Source organism: Erinaceus europaeus, unplaced genomic scaffold (assembly GCF_950295315.1).
Source record: "Erinaceus europaeus unplaced genomic scaffold, mEriEur2.1 scaffold_840, whole genome shotgun sequence".
Lineage (NCBI taxonomy): Eukaryota > Metazoa > Chordata > Mammalia > Eulipotyphla > Erinaceidae > Erinaceus > Erinaceus europaeus.
Genome location: NW_026647833.1, coordinates 47,516 through 55,863, shown reverse-complemented (window position 1 = coordinate 55,863; position 8,348 = coordinate 47,516). Strand labels below are relative to the sequence as shown.

Genomic DNA, 8,348 nt, shown 5'->3' with positions numbered 1-8,348 from the left:
TTCACTGCTCATGGAGCTTCCTGCTGGAGTAGGGGCTCAAACCTGGGTCCTTGCAATGGCACAGTAACATGTGTACTTAACTGGGTGTCCCTGCCTGGCTTCCAAACATCTTATTTTTAACACGCAGTCACACTACTCTGTGTACCTCTAATGTGCTGCAGTTTTCCTGTAGGCAAACCCATATTGTGCCTGCCTGCCATGATGATGGACTCCAACTCTTCCATCAAAAACACTGTTGGTGAAAGCTTCTTTGTGCAGGTGTCTCAGCTGAGTGAAATTCTACTGGGGATGTTTACTCAAGTGGAATGGCTGGCTTGTAAGGTTCTCCTATACTTAGCCTGACTCAGGACTGCCGCTATGTCCATATGGTGATTGGCATGACCCAGAAGTGGGGGGAAGAGGGTGAGGAAAGAGTGAGGAGAACTGCTGCAGTCAGGTATGTGAGGTGAAAGGGGCTGGAGCCCACAGCATAAGCAGAGACTTAGCTACAGCCAGGAACAGAACTGCTTCATCAGAAAAGGAGGGAAAGGGGTGCAGGCAGATAGTAGGTGTGCTAGTGGGAGCTTGGGAGGCTTTTCTTCTGTAGCTTCTGTTTTCTCAATAACGGAAGAAGCAACCTGAGGTTAAGGATGAGGGAGAAGGTATTGGATATGTGAAGGGAAGGAAACCTGGTCAGGTGGTGGTGCACCTGGTTGAGTGCACATGCCACAATGGCACAAGGACCCAGGTTCAAGCCCCCGGGCCCCACTCGCAGGGGAAAAGCTTTATAAACATTGAAGTAGTGCAGCAGGTGTCTCTCTTTGTCTCTCCCTATCTCCCCCTTCTCCCTCAATGTCTCTGTTTCTATCCAATAAGTACAATTCATTTTTTTTTGTTTTCATAAGGGACTTTTTTGTTTTAATCCCACAACTGGATCATATCCAACACACGCGAGTTCCCACCCCCAGAAAACCATGCAGAGGTGATAGAGTTTAGTGTCCTAGCTAGGACAATGTGTATGACCTCCCTCTATCCCAACCAGAAAATTCACATGAAGACAAGAAACATAAATATATACAGTGAAAAGTTGTATTTAGAATTAGGCAGCTGGACTCAGTCTAGATGATCCCAATTTTGTTGGCAAAATCCAAGGCATCGTAGTCAGGAGCCAATCGAACATAGGCCTTCTTCTCTCCATCAGGTCTGATCAGGGTGTTGACCTTGGCCACATCAATGTCATAGAGTTTCTTTACAGACTGTTTTATCTGGGGTTATTGGCCTTGACATCCACAATAAAACAAGTGTGTTATTGTCTTCTATCTTCTTCATGGCCGACTCCGTGGTCAGGGGGAACTTGATGATGGCATAGTGGTCAAGCTTGTTTCTCCTGGGGGCGCTCTTGCGAGGATACTTGGGCTGTCTTCGGAGCCGCAGTGTCTTGGGCCGACGGAAGGTAGGTGACGTGCGGATCTTCTTTTTCTTATGACTGTGGACGCCTTTCAGCACTGCTTTCTTGGCCTTCAAAGCTTTGGCTTTGGCTTCAGCTTTGGGAGGGGCAGGGGCTTCCTTCTTTGCTTTCGGCACCATCTTCGTAGAAAGTACAATTCATTTTTTAAAAAATAAAGAGAAGGCATGAAGTAGCTATCTTGGAGCTTGACAGTGTGCATGAACCATGGAACACAGTCTGACTGCTGGGCAGTTTTCAGGCCTTCATAAGAATTTAACGAGAGGGGGTTGGGCGGTGGCACAGTGGGTTAAGCGCATGTGGCGCAAAGCACAGGGACAGGCATAAGGATCCCGGTTCAAGCCCCCGGATCCCCACCTGCAGGGGAGTCACTTCACAGGCAGTGAAGCAGGTCTGCAGGTGTCTATCTTTCTCTCCCCTCTCTGTCTTCCCCTCCCCTCTCCATTTCTCTCTGTCCTATCCATCAACGAACAACATAAACAATGGCAATAATAATAACCACAACGAGGCTACAACAACAAGGGTAACAAAAAGGGGAAAAAATGGCCTCCAGAAGTGGTGAATTCATGGTGCAGGCACCGAGCCCAGCAACAACCCTGGAGGAAAAAAAAAAAAAAGAATTTAACGAGAGCAGACAGACATATCCAGAAAGAGACCCTGTGAGGCCCAGTTGAGAGCACCTACAAGGTAGTTAGGGAACAGAGACTGGAAATGGCATATCAGAGTTCATGCAGTGATGGGAAAAACTGGAGTTTTGGCTTAGTCAGAATAAAGCACCTCAGGCATTCAGTTGAAGCCTCAGAAAAACCATGCTTTAAGAGTAAGACTCAGGACCCTGGGTACTGGCAATGTTGTAGACCTAAGAACCAAGTCAAAACAAACCTACTCTAACAAAATGTAAAATAAACCGTGTCAAGAGTGGATCAGTCAAAAGTTTAACTGCCTGCCAAACTAAAATTCAATAGTATATATATTATGATGATATAACCTAGATTCCCTATAATATGCCACCTGTAACATCCAACACATCATAAAAAGTTAAAAGACATATAAATAAGAAGCAGGACATTGAGACCCATAAGAGATAAAGAAATCAGCAAATGACTTTTTATTACAAGAATCATTGTAAAACATATTTTTAAAATTTTATTTATTTGATAGGACAGAGATAAATTGAGAGTAGAAGAGAAAGAAAGGGAGAAAAAGACATTTTCAGTACTGTTTCACCACTAGTGAAGCTTGTCCCCTGCAAGTGGGGACTGAGGTCTTGAACCCAGGTCCTTGTGCATCATAATGTGTGTGTTTAACCAGGTGCACCACCACCCAGCCCTTATAAAACACCTTTAAAACAACTTATCAATATGCTGAAAGCTATAAAAATTCAGTAACTTTGATAAAATGTATCAATTTCCCCCAAATCACAAACTACTCAGATTCACACTGGAGAATCTGAACAAGTCTCACCAATATTTCTCATAAGCATAAATGCAAAACTTCTCAAGACACTAGCAAAATGAGTCTATTGATATATGAAAAGATTAATGCACCACACCAAATGGGAGTTTCCAGATGCAAGGTTAGTTCAACACTTAAAAATAAATCAATATAATGCACCATATGAAATAAAAAGAAGAAAAAAAATGACGATATCAAGTTATATAGAAAAAGAATTTGAGGTGGGGCCTGGAGGTAGTGCACCTGGTTAAGCACACACATCACACTGTGCAAGGGCCCATGTTCAAGCCCCTGATCCTCACTTGCAGGGGGAAGCTTCATGAGTGGTGGAGCAGGGCTGCAGGTGTCTCTCTGTCTCTTTCCCTCCCTCTCCTTTCAATTTCTCTGTCTCTATCAAATAATAAATAAATAAAGTTTTAAAAAAGATTTTAAAAAAGAAAACCATCAATATATTCATCATAAAGAATCTCAGAAAATTGGGAATTCAGGGGATTTCTTCAGCTTGATAAAGATATCTACAGATAAAACTTTACAGCTAATCATACCTAGTGATGAAAGACTGAATGTGTAAGGCAGGACTATCTGCTTTCTCCTCCTCCTCCTCCTCCTCTTCCTCCTCCTTCTCTTTCTTCTGCTTTTTTTTTTTTTTTTTTGCCTCAGGATTATTGCTGGGATTGGTGCCTGTGCTATGAATCCACTTCTCTTAGAGGCTATTTTTTTTTTCCTTTTTGTTGCCTTTTTCTCTACTCCTATTCTATATCACATTGAAAGTTCTACTCAATGCATTAGTGTGGAAAAGTAAAAGAGTTAAAAAGCCATGTAGGTTAGATTACAAAAAAAAAAAAAAACACTCTAATTATCCCTATTCTCAAATGACATGATTATTTATTCAGAGAAGGAATATGTAAAAATTTTCTACTAAGTAAGCTTACCAAGGCCAGCTTACAAGATCCACACACAAAAATCAATACCATACCTACAGACCAGCAATTGGAAAAAAAAACTATATTAGAATGAGTTGCTCCACAAATGGAATAGTTAGATATAAATGTAACAATATATGTACACAGTCTGTATGTTTAAAACTATGTAAAGCTGATGAAAGAAATTGCAAAAGACTTAAATAAGAGACATTCCATATTCATAAATAAGAAGATGCATCATAAAGATGTCAATTATTTCCAAAATGGTCTACAGATTAAACACAATGGCAATAAAAATTCCAGGAAAACGTATTTCTTTTTGTAGGTAGAAACAAATTTTGTAGGTAGATTCTAAAATTATATGAGAAGGAAATAAAATAGCTAAAATAATTCTGAGAAAGAATAAAGTGGGGGAAATCAGTCTCTGATTTTATGCCTATAGTAATTGATAAAATCATCACAATTGTATGGTGTTAGAGGGAAGATTGATATATAGATTGGTGGAATAAAACAAAGAACTCAGAAATAGATCCACACAAATGTCATCGATTGGTTTTTGACAAATATACAAAAGCAAATCGATGGAGAATAAACAGGTTTTCAACAAATGGTACTTGGGTAACGGTACACCTATCTATAAAACAAACAAACTAAAACCTTACATCTTATACAAAAGTTAACTCAACACAGAGCATAAATTTAAATTAAACCACAGCCAGGGAGATAGTATAATGATTATGCAAAAGACTTTCATGTCTGAAGATCCAAGGTCCCGGGTTCAATTCTCAATACCACCATGAGCCAGAACTGATCAGTGTCAAGAAGAAGAAGGAGAAGGAGAAGGAGAAGGAGAAGGAAGAATAGTAATAAAGTAAAACACTACAGTAAATCGTAAAGCATATATTTTTTAAATCTCTATTTATTGGATAGAGACAGCTAGAAATCAAGAGGATTGGGGGAGACAGAGAAGGAGAGAGACAGAGAAACCTACTGAAGCACTGCTTCACCACTGACAAAGCTTTCCCTCTGCAGGGGCCTGAACCCAGGTCTTTGTGTTCTCAACCAGGTGTGCTACCACCTGGCCCCAGCCATAAAGTTTCTAAGAAAATAAACACAAGAGAAAAATCTTGGTTTGGAGTTAGACAAAGACTCTTAACGATGTCACCAGTGGCTCAATTCACTAGAGAAAAAAACTGACTTTTTAAACTAAAAATTAAAATTTTTGCTCTGCAAGACATTTTGTTAAAGGGGTATGGATTGACCTGCCAATGCCCATGTCCAGCAGAGAAGCAATTATATAAGCTAGAACTCCCATCTTCTGCACTCCAAAAAGAATTTTTGTCCATACTCCTATTTGGGGAGAAATGATAGTGGGAAGATGACCAGAGGGCTCTGAATTCCAACTCCATCAGGAGAAATTCTCATGAGAGAGAAGAGGAAAAAGGGAGGGACATTCAGAAGTAATAATAGGTGTGGGTGTGACCTGGGAAAGGGAAGATGGGATATGGGAAAAACTTGGTCAAATATATACAAATATTGACAGTTGTATAAATAATACTTTACCCATATCTATAACCTTAGAACTGCTGTAGCTTCCAAGGGAACGTATGAGGACATAGAACTCTGGTGGTGGAAACGGTGTGGATTTATACCCCTATTACCTTACAATTAATATTAATATTAAGTCACTAGTAAAATAAAAAAGAGAAATTCTGTTAGATAAAAAGGCAAAATTCGGGAGTCGGGTGGTAGTGCAGTGGGTTAAGCACAGGTGACGTGAAGTGCAAGGACCAGCGAAAGGATCCCTGTTCGAGACCCGGCTCCCCACCTGCAAGGGAGTAGCTTCACAGGTGGTGAAGCATGTCTGCAGGTGTCTATCTTTCTCTCCCCCTCTGTCTTCCCCTCCTCTCTCCATTTCTCTCTGTTCTATCCAACAACGACGACATCAATAACATCAATAAAACAACAAGGGCAACAAAAGGGAATAAATAAATATTTTTTTAAAAAAGGCAAACTTCAGAGTGGGAGGAAATATTTACAAAAAAGTATTTAACAGCATTTTCAGTTGGGAAAATACATATTAGAGTTACAATGAAATACTATCACACACCTGTGAGAATAGATTAAATAACAAATGCTGACAATACCAAGTGCTGATTAGGGTGCCACATAACCTTGCTGGAGAAATAAAGTAATAATACTTTGCTGGAGAATCAAAATGAGAGAGCCACTTTAAAAATTTAATTGACTGTTTCTTATAAACATACATTTATCACCTGACTCAGAAATCCCACTTCTGGTTATTTATAAAACAAAATGAAACCTAGTGTATTCACACGGTAACTTTTATGCAAACATTTAGAGCAGTTTCATTCACAGTCTCCAGAAACTGGGAATAATCCAGATCTTAGTTGTGGTCTATTTACACAGAGGAACACTACTCAGAAATCAAAGTGAACAAGTTACTGACAAGTCTGAATCAGTCTCAAGTGCATTAGCTAAGTGAGAGAGTCCAAATGCAAGAAGCTGCATGACATACAGCTCCAATTAAAAGGCATTCTAGAAAAACTAAGAATACAGAAATTACCAGGAAAGGAGCACATATCTGTGACTGAGTGGTGGAGGTATGTGTGGCAGCTCCCCCCCCCCAGCCCTAAAACACACACTTTTTTTTCTTTCCCCTTTTTATTTGACAGGACAGGGAGAAATTGAGAGGAGAAGGGGAGGTAAAAAGGGAGAGACTGAGGTGGCACAAAGCACAAGGAACAGTGTTAAGTATCCTGGTTCAAGCCCTCGGCTCCTCACCTACAGAAGAGCCGCTTCACAAGCTCCATTTTCTCTCCGCCCTATCCAATAACGATGACAACAACAATAACTACAACAATAAAAGAAAAAAAAAAAAACCAAGGACAACAAAAGGGAATAAATAAATATTAAAAAAAATCTAAAAAAAAAAAAAGAGGGAGAGATTGACAGGCTTCACCATTCATGAATCATCCTCTTTCTGTAGGTTGGGAATGGGGGCTCGAACCCAGATCCTTCCTTGCTCATGATGATGTGCACCACTGCCCAGCCCCCAAGAAAGGCATTGTCAAGTGTCACAAGGAGCAAAAGAGTATGAGTAGCTTAATCCATTGCCTCTGAGATCCAAAAACAAAAACAAGTCCCCTTCCTTTTTGTTGTGCTGGGACTCTAACCCAGCAAGGATGTTCAAGTAAAAAAAAAATATATATATATATATATATATATTCTACCAATGTACAACATCTCTTGTCCCTGAAAATTCCAAATATTTATAAGCTACTTTTTCTTCTATTAGTAAAAGAAGAACAAGAAAACAAAACTCTCTTGGCCCTACTTTCTCCTCAAGCTATTGCCTTTTCCTTTAACTTAATGTTTTCACTTTCTCATTCTCTCCTGATTTACTCCTGTAAGACATTTGCTCCATACAAACAACTTATAAAAGAATATCTAGTGGTCTTTATGTTGCTAGTGGAGTGACCATATAGTAATGTTGTTTACTAAGTCACACAGATGGAAAACAAGAATGAAGATTACAGTGATAACATGAGTAAGCCTGAAAGGATATTATGCTAAGTGAAATAGGGCTGACAAAGAAAACAAAAACTGTTTGACTATATATGTATGAATTTTTTTTTAAAATTTAGACAGAAGGAGAGGGAAGTAGAAGGAGGGGGTAGTGGGAGGGAGAGGGAAAAGAAGGGAGAGAGAGGGAGAAGGGAAGAGGGAAAAGGAGAGAGAGAAGGAGAGATATATATATATATAGAGAGAGAAATAGCACAGAAAGAGAGAGAGAGAGAGAGAAACAGCACAAGTTTCCTTCAATGCATTCAGGACTGGACTTGAACCTGGATTGTGCACATGGCAAAGCAACAAACTCTCCATATGAGCCATTTTGCCAGCCCTCACATGTATGAAAAATTTAAAAATTTCAAACTCATAGAAACAAAGAGTGAGGGAGTCAGGTGGTAGTGCACCGGGTTAAGCACACATGGCGCAAAGTGAAAGGACCAGTGTAAGGATCCCAGTTCGAGCTCCCGGCTCCCCACCTGCAGGGGAGTCACTTCACAAGTGGTGGAGCAGGTCTGCAGGTGTCTATCTTTCTCTCTTCCTCTCTGTCCTCCCCTCCTCTCTCCATTTCTTTCTGTCCTATCCAACAACCATGACTACAACAATAGAAAAAAAACAAAGGCAACAAAAGAGAATAAGTAAATATTAAAAAAAAAAAAAAAAAGAAACAAAGAGTGGACTGGTGGCTGCCAGAGACTGGAAGTGCATGGCAAACAGGGAGATAATGGGGCAAAAGATATAAACTATCAGTTAAAAGATGAATAAACTCTGGAACCTAATGCCCAGTAAAGTGACTATAGTTAACAATGTGATTATAGATTTTACAATTTTAAAGAGAGTTGTTACACCACAGTTACAAAAAGAAACAAACCTACTTATTTGAGGTGATTAATATGTGTAGCAAATCATGTTGTACACCTAAAATTTACATATAT

The 8,348-nt window shown here is 39.7% G+C and overlaps 1 pseudogene; it reads right to left on the bottom strand.

Annotated features, from left to right (window-relative positions):
- Positions 1–1,054: 1,054 nt before the first annotated feature.
- Positions 1,055–1,599, bottom strand: LOC107522881 (large ribosomal subunit protein uL23-like; annotated as a pseudogene).
- Between the last annotated feature and the right edge of the window lie 6,749 nt (positions 1,600–8,348).